Source organism: Lampetra fluviatilis, unplaced genomic scaffold, assembly GCF_964198595.1.
Source record: "Lampetra fluviatilis unplaced genomic scaffold, kcLamFluv1.1 SCAFFOLD_253, whole genome shotgun sequence".
Taxonomy (NCBI): Eukaryota; Metazoa; Chordata; class Hyperoartia; order Petromyzontiformes; family Petromyzontidae; genus Lampetra; species Lampetra fluviatilis.
In genome coordinates this window covers 32,501-42,667 of record NW_027621807.1, presented here as the reverse complement: position 1 = coordinate 42,667, position 10,167 = coordinate 32,501, and the positions used below count along the sequence as shown (strand labels likewise).

The window sequence follows — 10,167 nt, the reverse complement described above, 5'->3', positions numbered from 1 at the left end:
CACCTACCCACTCACCCACCCACCTACCCACTCACTCACCCACCCACTCACCCACTCACCCAACCACCCACCCACTCACCCAACCACCCACCCACTCACCCAACCACCCACCCACTCACCCAACCACCCACCCACCCACTCACCCAACCACTCACCCACTCACCCACCCACCCACCCACTCACTCACCCACCCACCCACTCACCCACCCACCCACCCACCCACCCACTCACCCACCCACCCACCCACTCACCCACCCACCCACCCACTCACCCACCCACTCACCCACCCACCCACCCACTCACTCACCCACCCACTCACTCACCCATCCACTCACCCACTCACCCACCCACCCACCCACTCACTCACCCACCCACCCACAACTGTACGCACGTACATTCAAAATGTATTTAATGGTTTCTCGAAATACAAGCGGGGCGAGCCCATCCGCGAGTGAGCCTCGGCATCGTGATCACAGCACACGCAGAGTGAGTGGGTGAGTGAGTGAGTGGGTGAGCGGGTGAGTGAGTGGGTGGGAGAGTAGGTAGGTGAGTGAGTGGGTGAGCGGGTGAGTGAGTGGGTGGGTGAGCGGGTGAGTGAGTGGGTGAGCGGGTGAGCGAGTGGGTGGGTGAGAGGGTGGGTGGGTGGGTGGGTGAGAGGGTGGGTGGGTGAATGGGTGGGTGGGTGAGCGAGTGGGTGGGTGAGAGGGTGGGTGAGTGGGTGGGTGAATGGGTGGGTGGGTGGTGGGTGGGTGGGTTGGTGAGTGGGTGGGTGGGTTGGTGAGTGAGTGGGTGGGTGAGTGGGTGGGTGGGTCGGTGAGTGGGTGGGTGAGTGAGTGAGTCGGTGGGAGGGTGGCTGAGTGGGTGAGTGAGTGAGTGGGTGAGTGAGTGGGTGAGTGGGTGGGTGGGTGAGTGGGTGGGTGAGTGGGTGGGTGAGTGGCTGGGTGGGTGAGTGGGTGGGTGGGTTTTTGGGTGGGTGAGTGGGTGGATGGGTGGGTGGGTGAGTGGGTGGGTGAGTGAGTGGGTGAGTGAGTGGGTGGGTGGGTGAGGGGGTGGGTGGGTGAGTGGGTGGGTGGGTGGGTGGGTGGGTGGGTGGGTGAGTGGGTGGGTGAGTGGGTGGGTCGGTGGGTGAGTGGGAGGGTTGGGGAGTAGGTAGGTCGGTGAGTAGGTGGGTGAGTGGGTGAGTGAGTGAGTGAGTGGGTGGGTGAGTGAGTGAGTGGGTGGGTGAGTGAGTGGGTGAGCGGGTGAGCGGGTGAGTGAGTGGGTGGGTGGGTGAGTAGGTGAGCGACTATTCAGGCACACTGTCTCCGATCCAGGCGAGGTAGGCCAGGTTCCCCTGCTCAATGGGAACGGAGATGACTTCGGGGACATCGTAGGGGTGAGCAGACCTGGAGAGACACGGGGAGAGAGACACGGGGAGAGAGAAACGGGGAGGGAGACACGGGGAGAGAGACACGGGGAGAGAGACACGGGGAGGGAGACACGGGGAGAGAGACACGGGGAGGGAGACACGGGGAGGGAGACACGGGGGGGGGGACACGGGGAGGGAGACACGGGGAGAGAGACACGGGGAGGGAGACACGGGGAGAGAGACACGGGGGGGGGGGAGACACGGGGAGGGAGACACGGGGAGGGAGACACGGGGAGAGAGACACGGGGAGAGAGACACGGGGAGAGAGAGACACGGGGAGGGAGACGCGGAGAGAGAGACACGGGGAGAGAGAGACACCGGGAGGGAGACGCGGAGAGAGAGACACGGGGAGAGAGAGACACGGGGAGAGAGAAACGGGGAGGGAGACACGGGGAGAGAGACACGGGGAGGGAGACACGGGGAGGGAGACACGGGGGGGGGGAGACACGGGGAGAGAGACACGGGGAGGGAGACACGGGGAGAGAGACACGGGGAGAGAGACACGGGGAGGGAGACACGGGGAGAGAGACACGGGGAGGGAGACACGGGGAAGGAGACACGGGGAGGGAGACACGGGGAGAGAGACACGGGGAGAGAGACACGGGGAGAGAGAGACACGGGGAGGGAGACGCGGGGAGAGAGACACGGGGAGAGAGACGCGGGGAGGGGAGACACGGGGAGGGAGACACGGGGAGAGAGACGGGGGGAGGGAGACGCGGGGAGGGAGACACGGGGAGAGAGACACGGGGGGAGGGAGACACGGGGGGAGAGACACGGGGAGGGAGACGCGGGAGGGGAGACACGGGGAGAGAGACACGGGGGGAGGGAGACACGGGGGGAGAGACACGGGGAGAGAGACGCGGGAGGGGAGACACGGGGAGAGAGACACGGGGGGAGGGAGACACAGGGGGAGAGAGACGGGGGGAGAGAGACACGGGGAGAGAGACACGGGGAGAGAGACACGGGGAGGGAGACGAGGGGAGAGAGACGCGGGGAGAGAGACACGGGGAGAGAGACACGGGGAGGGAGACGAGGGGAGAGAGACGCGGGGAGAGAGACACGGGGAGAGAGACGCGGGGAGAGAGACACGGGGAGAGAGACACGGGGAGGGAGACACGGGGAGAGAGACACGGGGAGAGAGACACGGGGAGAGAGACGAGGGGAGAGAGACGCGGGGAGGGAGACGCGGGGAGAGAGACACGGGGAGAGAGACACGGGGAGAGAGACACGGGGAGAGAGACGAGGGGAGAGAGACGCGGGGAGGGAGACACGGGGAGAGAGACACGGGGAGAGAGACGAGGGGAGAGAGACGCGGGGAGGGAGACGCGGGGAGAGAGACGGGGGGAGGGAGACACGGGGAGAGAGACACGGGGAGAGAGACACGGGGAGAGAGACACGGGGAGAGAGACGAGGGGAGAGAGACGAGGGGAGAGAGACGCGGGGAGGGAGACACGGGGAGAGAGACACGGGGAGAGAGACACGGGGAGAGAGACACGGGGAGAGAGACGAGGGGAGAGAGACGAGGGGAGAGAGACGCGGGGAGGGAGACACGGGGAGAGAGACACGGGGAGAGAGACACGGGGAGAGAGACACGGGGAGAGAGACGAGGGGAGAGAGACGCGGGGAGGGAGACGCGGGGAGAGAGACGGGGGGAGGGAGACACGGGGAGAGAGACACGGGGAGAGAGACACGGGGAGAGAGACGAGGGGAGAGAGACGCGGGGAGAGAGACGGGGGGAGGGAGACGCGGGGAGGGAGACGCGGGGAGAGAGACGCGGGGAGGGAGACGCGGGGAGGGAGACGCGGGGAGGGAGACGCGGGGAGGGAGACGCGGGGAGGGAGACGCGGGGAGGGAGACGCGGGGAGAGAGACGCGGGGAGAGAGACGCGGGGAGGGAGACGCGGGGAGGGAGACGCGGGGAGGGAGACGCGGGGAGGGAGACGCGGGGAGGGAGACGGGGGGAGGGAGACGAGGGGAGGGAGACGAGGGGAGAGAGACGCGGGGAGAGAGACGCGGGGAGAGAGACGCGGGGAGGGAGACGAGGGGAGAGAGACGCGGGGAGGGAGACGCGGGGAGAGAGACGCGGGGAGGGAGACGAGGGGAGAGAGACGCGGGGAGAGAGACGCGGGGAGGGAGACGCGGGGAGGGAGACGCGGGGAGAGAGACGCGGGGAGGGAGACGAGGGGAGAGAGACGCGGGGAGGGAGACGCGGGGAGGGAGACGCGGGGAGGGAGACGCGGGGAGGGAGACGCGGGGAGGGAGACGAGGGGAGAGAGACGCGGGGAGGGAGACGCGGGGAGGGAGACGCGGGGAGGGAGACGCGGGGAGAGAGACGCGGGGAGGGAGACGAGGGGAGAGAGACGCGGGGAGAGAGACGCGGGGAGGGAGACGAGGGGAGGGAGACCCGGGGAGGGAGACACGGGGAGAGAGACACGGGGAGAGAGACACGGGGAGAGAGACACGGGGAGAGAGACGAGGGGAGGGAGACGCGGGGAGGGAGACGCGGGGAGGGAGACGCGGGGAGAGAGACGCGGGGAGAGAGACGCGGGGAGAGAGACGCGGAGAGAGAGACGAGGGGAGAGAGACGAGGGGAGGGAGACGCGGGGAGAGAGACGCGAGGAGAGAGACGCGGGGAGAGAGACACGGGGAGGGAGACGAGGGGAGAGAGACGCGGGGAGAGAGACGCGGGGAGAGAGACGCGGGGAGAGAGACACGGGGAGGGAGACGAGGGGAGAGAGACGCGGGGAGAGAGACGCGGGGAGAGAGACGCGGGGAGAGAGACGCGGGGAGGGAGACGCGGGGAGAGAGACGGGGGGAGGGAGACACGGGGAGGGAGACACAAGAGAGATTAACTTGGACACCTGTGTGTCACTGTGTGTGTCTCTGTGTGTGTCACTATGTGTGTCACTGTGTGTCAGTGTGTCTCTGTGTGTGTGTCACTGTGTGTGCCACTGTGTGTGTGTCTCTGTGTGTCACTGTGTGTGTGCCACTGTGTGTGTGTCTCTGTGTGTCAGTGTGTCACTGTGTGTGTGTCACTGTGTGTGTGCCACTGTGTGTGTCACTGTGTGTGTCACTGTGTGTGTGCCACTGTGTGTGTCTCTGCGTGTCAGTGTGTCACTGTGTGTGTCTCTGTGTGTGTGTCACTGTGTGTGTGTCACTGTGTGTGTGTCACTGTGTGTAAGTCACTGTTTGTGTCAGTGTGTCTCTGTGTGTGTGTCACTGTGTGTGTCTCTGTGTGTGTGTCACTGTGTGTGTGTGTCTCTGTGTGTGTGTCACTGTGTGTGTCTCTGTGTGTGTGTCACTGTGTGTGTGTGTCTCTGTGTGTGTGTCACTGTGTGTGTCACTGTGTGTGTGTCACTGTGTGTGTGTGTCTCTGTGTGTGTGTCACTGTGTGTGTCTCTGTGTGTGTGTCACTGTGTGTGTGTGTCTCTGTGTGTGTGTCACTGTGTGTGTCTCTGTGTGTGTGTCACTGTGTGTGTGTGTCTCTGTGTGTGTGTCACTGTGTGTGTCACTGTGTGTGTGTCACTGTGTGTAAGTCACTGTGTGTGTGTCACTGTGTGTCAGTGTGTCTGTGTGTGTGTGTCTCTGTGTGTGTGTCACTGTGTGTGTGTGTCTCTGTGTGTGTGTCACTGTGTGTGTCTCTGTGTGTGTGTCAATGTGTGTCAGTGTGTCTCTGTGTGTGTGTCACTGTGTGTCAGTGTGTCTCTGTGTGTGTGTGTCTCTGTGTGTGTGTCTCTGTGTGTGTGTCACTGTGTGTGTGTGTCTCTGTGTGTGTGTCACTGTGTGTCAGTGTGTCTCTGTGTGTGTGTCACTGTGTGTGTGTGTCACTGTGTGTGTGTGTCACTGTGTGTGTGTCAGTGTGTCTGTGTGTGTGTCACTGTGTGTGTGTGTCTCTGTGTGTGTGTCACTGTGTGTCAGTGTGTCTCTGTGTGTGTGTCACTGTGTGTGTGTGTCACTGTGTGTGTCACTGTGTGTGTGTGTCACTGTGTGTGTGTGTCACTGTGTGTCAATGTGTGTGTCACTGTGTGTGTGTGTGTCACTGTGTGTGTCACTGTGTGTGTCACTGTGTGTGTGTCACTGTGTGTGTCACTGTGTGTGTGTGTCACTGTGTGTGTGTGTCACTGTGTGTGTGTCACTGTGTGTGTCACTGTGTGTGTGTGTCTCTGTGTGTGTGTCACTGTGTGTGTCAATGTGTGTGTCAATGTGTGTGTCACTGTGTGTGTGTCACTGTGTGTGTGTGTATGTCACTGTGTGTGTCACTGTGTGTGTGTGTCTCTGTGTGTGTCACTGTGTGTGTCACTGTGTGTCACTGTGTGTGTGTGTGTCACTGTGTGTGTGTCACTGTGTGTGTGTATGTCACTGTGTGTGTCACTGTGTGTGTGTGTCACTGTGTGTGTCACTGTGTGCGTGTGTCTCTGTGTGTGTGTCAATGTGTGTGTCACTGTGTGTGTGTGTGTCACTGTGTGTGTGTCACTGTGTGTGTCACTGTGTGTGTGTGTCTCTGTGTGTGTGTCACTGTGTGTGTCAATGTGTGTGTCACTGTGTGTGTGTGTGTCACTGTGTGTGTGTCACTGTGTGTGTCACTGTGTGTGTGTGTCTCTGTGTGTGTGTCACTGTGTGTGTCAATGTGTGTGTCACTGTGTGTGTGTGTCACTGTGTGTGTCACTGTGTGTGTGTCACTGTGTGTGTCACTGTGTGTGTGTGTCACTGTGTGTGTCACTGTGTGTCACTGTGTGTGTGTGTGTCACTGTGTGTGTCACTGTGTGTGTGTGTCTCTGTGTGTGTGTCACTGTGTGTGTCACTGTGTGTCACTGTGTGTGTGTGTGTCACTGTGTGTGTCACTGTGTGTGTGTGTCTCTGTGTGTGTGTCACTGTGTGTGTCACTGTGTGTCACTGTGTGTGTGTCACTGTGTGTGTGTCACTGTGTGTGTGTGTCACTGTGTGTGTCACTGTGTGTGTCACTGTGTGTGTGTGTCTCTGTGTGTGTGTCACTGTGTGTGTCACTGTGTGTCACTGTGTGTGTCACTCTGTGTGTGTCACTGTGTGTGTGTGTCACTGTGTGTGTCACTGTGTGTCACTGTGTGTCACTGTGTGTGTCACTCTGTGTGTGTGTCACTGTGTGTGTCACTGTGTGTGTGTCACTGTGTGTGTCACTGTGTGTGTGTGTCACTGTGTGTGTGTGTCTCTGTGTGTGTCAATGTGTGCGTCACTGTGTGTCACTGTGTGTGTCACTGTGTGTCACTGTGTGTGTCACTGTGTGTCACTGTGTGTGTGTGTGTCACTGTGTGTGTGTCACTGTGTGTGTCACTGTGTGTGTGTGTGTGTCACTGTGTGTGTCACTGTGTGTGTGTGTCTCTGTGTGTGTGTCACTGTGTGTGTCACTGTGTGTCACTGTGTGTGTGTGTCACTGTGTGTGTGTCACTCTGTGTGTGTCACTGTGTGTGTCACTGTGTGTGTCACTGTGTGTCACTGTGTGTGTCACTGTGTTGGTCACTGTGTGTGTCACTGTGTGTGTGTGTCACTGTGTGTGTCACTGTGTGTGTGTCACTGTGTGTGTCACTGTGTGTGTGTCACTGTGTGTGTCTCTGTGTGTGTGTCACTGTGTGTGTCACTGTGTGTGTGTGTCACTGTGTGTGTGTCACTGTGTGTGTGTCACTGTGTGTGTGTGTCACTGTGTGTGTGTCACTGTGTGTGTCACTGTGTGTGTGTGTGTCAATGTGTGTGTCACTGTGTGTGTGTCACTGTGTGTGTGTCACTGTGTGTGTGTCACTGTGTGTGTCACTGTGTGTGTGTCACTGTGTGTGTGTGTCACTGTGTGTGTGTCACTGTGTGTGTCACTGTGTGTGTGTGTGTCAATGTGTGTGTCACTGTGTGTGTGTCACTGTGTGTATGTGTCACTGTGTGTGTGTCACTGTGTGTGTGTCACTGTGTGTGTGTCACTGTGTGTGTCACTGTGTGTGTGTGTGTCACTGTGTGTGTCACTGTGTGTGTATCACTGTGTGTGTGTGTCACTGTGTGTAAGTCAATCAGCCTCACGGCACCTGCCGAGTCTGCCCCGTGACCTCGCTTCACGTGGCCTCAACGTGCACCTAGCCTGGCACAGGCCCCGTGGTGACGTCACCGACAATGGCGGCTGTTGTGGTTGTATGGGGAGCGGTGGTGCAGCGGTTGACGCTACGTTGCCGCGCTATGAACCCGGCAGGGGCCTCAGGTTCGATTCCCGCTCACGGGAATGAGTGGGCGATGGAGTGGGTGGGTGAATGAGTGGGTGGGTAAGTGAGTGGGTGGGTGAGTGGGTGGGTGAATGAGTGGGTGGGTAAGTGAGTGGGTGGGTGGGTGGGTGAATGAGTGGGTGGGTAAGTGAGTGGGTGGGTGAGTGGGTGGGTGAATGAGTAGGTGGGTGGGTGGGTGAGTGGGTGGGTGGGTGGGTGGGTGGGTGAGTGAGTGGGTGGGTGGGTGGGTGAGTGGGTGGGTGAGTGGGTGGGTGGGTGAGTGGGTGGGTGGGTGGGTGGGTGAGTGGGTGGGTGGGTGGGTGGGTGGGTGGGTGAGTGAGTGAGTGGGTGGGTGGGTGAGTGGGTGGGTGAATGAGTAGGTGGGTGGGTGGGTGAGTGGGTGGGTGAGTGAGTGGGTGGGTGGGTGGGTGAGTGGGTGAGTGGGTGGGTGGTTGAGTGGGTGGGTGGGTGAGTGGGTGAGTGGGTGGGTGGGTGGGTGAGTGGGTGGGTGGGTGAATGAGTGGGTGGGTGGGTGGGTGAATGGGTGGGTGGGTGAATGGTAGAGTGAGCGAGTGGGTGGGTGGGTGAATGAGTGAGTGGGCGATTGAGTGGATGGGTGGTGGTTGAGTGGGTGGGTGGATGAGTGGGTGGGTGGATGAGTGGGTGGGTGGATGAGTGGGTGGGTGGATGAGTAAGTGAATGGTAGGGTGAGCGAGTGGGTGGGTGGGTGGGTGAATGGGTGGGTGGTGGTTGAGTGGGTGAATGAGTGGGTGGGTGGATGAATGGGTGGGTGGTGGTTGAGTGGGTGGGTGGGTGAATGAGTGGGTGGGTGGATGAATGGGTGGGTGGTGGTTGAGTGGGTGGGTGGGTGGGTGGGTGGGTGAATGAGTGGGTGGGTGAATGAGTGAGTGGGCGATTGAGTGGATGGGTGGTGGTTGAGTGGGTGGGTGGGTGAGTAGGTGGGTGGGTGAATGAGTGGGTGGGTGGATGAATGGGTGGGTGGTGGTTGAGTGGGTGGGTGGGTGAGTGGGTGGGTGGGTGGGTGAATGAGTGGGTGGGTGGATGAATGGGTGGGTGGATGAGTGGGTGGGTGGGTAAGTGAATGGTAGGGTGAGCGAGTGGGTGGGTGAATGAGTGGGTGGGTGAATGAGTGAGTGGGCGATTGAGTGGATGGGTGGTGGTTGAGTGGGTGGGTGGGTGAGTGGGTGGGTGGGTGAATGAGTGGGTGGGTGGATGAATGGGTGGGTGGTGGTTGAGTGGGTGGGTGAATGAGTGGGTGGGTGGGTGAATGAGTGGGTGGGTGGGTGAATGAGTGGGTGGGTGAATGGGTGGGTGGATGAGTGGGTGGGTGGGGGGTAAGTGAATGGTAGGGTGAGCGAGTGGGTGGGTGAATGAGTGGGTGGGTGAATGAGTGAGTGGGTGGGTGAGTGAGTGGGTGGGTGAATGAGTGGGTGGGTGAATGGTAGAGTGAGCGAGTGGGTGGGTGAATGAGTGGATGGGTGGTGGTTGAGTGAATGTGTAAGTGAATGGGAGGGTGAGCTAGTGGGTGGGTGGTTGAATGAGTGGGTGGGGAATGAGTGGGTGGGTGGTTGAATGAGTGGGTGGGGAATGAGTGGGTAAGTGGGTGAATGAGTGGGTGGGTGGGTGAATGGTAGAGTGAGCGAGTGGGTGGGTGAATGAGTGGGTGTCTGTGTGGGTGGGTGAATGAGTGGGTGGGTGAGTGAATGAGTGGGTGGGTGGGTGAATGGTAGAGTGAGCGAGTGGGTGGGTGAATGAGTGGGTGTCTGTGTGGGTGGGTGAATGAGTGGGTGAGTGGGTGAATGAGTGGGTGGGTGGGTGAATGGTAGAGGGAGCGATTGGGTGGGTGGGTGAATGAGTGGGTGGGTGAGTGAATGAGTGAGTGGTCGATTGAGTGGATGGGTGGTGGTTGAGTGGGTGGGTGGGTAAGTGAATGGAAGGGTGAGCGAGTGGGTGGGTGTGTGTGAGTCTGTGTGTCTGTGTGTGTGTCTGTGTGTGTGTCTGTGTGTCTGTGTGTGTCTGTCTATGTGTGTGTGTCTGTGTGTGTGTGTGTCTGTGTGTGTCTGTGTGTGGGTCTGTGTGTGTGTGTGTCTGTGTGTGTGTCTGTGTGTGTGTCTGTATGTGTCTGTGTGTGTCTGTGTGTGTGTGTCTGTGTCTGTGTGTGTGTGTGTGTCTGTGTGTGTGTCTGTGTGTGTGTCTGTGTGTGTCTGTGTGTGTCTGTGTGTGTGTCTGTGTGTGTCTGTGTCTGTGTGTGTGTGTCTGTGTGTGTCTGTGTGTGTCTGTGTGTGTCTCTGTGTGTGTGTCTGTGTTTGTCTGTGTGTGTCTGTGTGTGTCTGTGTGTGTGTCTGTGTGTGTCTGTGTGTGTCTGTGTGTGTGTGTCTGTGTGTGTGTCTGTGTGTGTGTCTGTGTGTGTGTCTGTGTCTGTGTGTCTGTGTGTCTGTGTGTGTCTGTGTGTGTCTGTGTGTGTCTGTGTGTGTCTGTGTGTGTGTCTGTGTGTGTCTGTGTGTGTCTGTGTGTGTGTCTGTGTGTG

General features: G+C 59.6%; 1 pseudogene across 1 annotated transcript in view; it reads right to left on the bottom strand.

The window, feature by feature from the left end:
• Positions 1-1,273: 1,273 nt before the first annotated feature.
• The window catches only part of LOC144955722 (uncharacterized), a 26,878-nt pseudogene continuing 17,984 nt past the window's right edge, over positions 1,274-10,167 (bottom strand). The window contains exon 5 of the transcript XR_013641791.1: positions 1,274-1,385. The product of XR_013641791.1 is annotated as an uncharacterized LOC144955722 (transcript). The remainder of the gene's footprint in view (positions 1,386-10,167) is intronic.